Source organism: Cariama cristata, unplaced genomic scaffold, assembly GCF_000690535.1.
Source record: "Cariama cristata isolate BGI_N322 unplaced genomic scaffold, ASM69053v1 scaffold30240, whole genome shotgun sequence".
In the NCBI taxonomy this organism is placed as follows: Eukaryota; Metazoa; Chordata; class Aves; order Cariamiformes; family Cariamidae; genus Cariama; species Cariama cristata.
The window spans coordinates 4,291-4,523 of NW_009595750.1; the positions used below are offsets into that span (position 1 = coordinate 4,291).

Consider the following 233-nt stretch of genomic DNA (forward strand, 5'->3'; position numbering starts at 1 on the left):
TGCCGGCTGGGCTGGAGGCATGGCCGGGGGGGCTCTGAAGGGCCCTTCTGTGTGGGGATGAATGGGAGCCTGTTCCCCTCCGGTGGGCTCCCACCTCCTGCTTGCCAGGCTGTGACCCTGCCCGGCCCCCAGCCCCACACCCCCCCACACACACCAGGAGGCCAGGTCTGCTCTGCCTGACCCCATGGGGCTCAGGGCACCCCAAGATGCTCGGGATGGGAAGCCCTCTGCCT

At 70.0% G+C, this 233-nt stretch overlaps 1 protein-coding gene across 1 annotated transcript in view; it reads left to right on the forward strand.

Moving 5' to 3' along the window:
* Positions 1-233, forward strand: part of ST6GALNAC2 (ST6 (alpha-N-acetyl-neuraminyl-2,3-beta-galactosyl-1,3)-N-acetylgalactosaminide alpha-2,6-sialyltransferase 2) — a 4,912-nt gene that overhangs the window by 209 nt on the left and 4,470 nt on the right. The gene's annotated exons all lie outside the window — the stretch shown is intronic.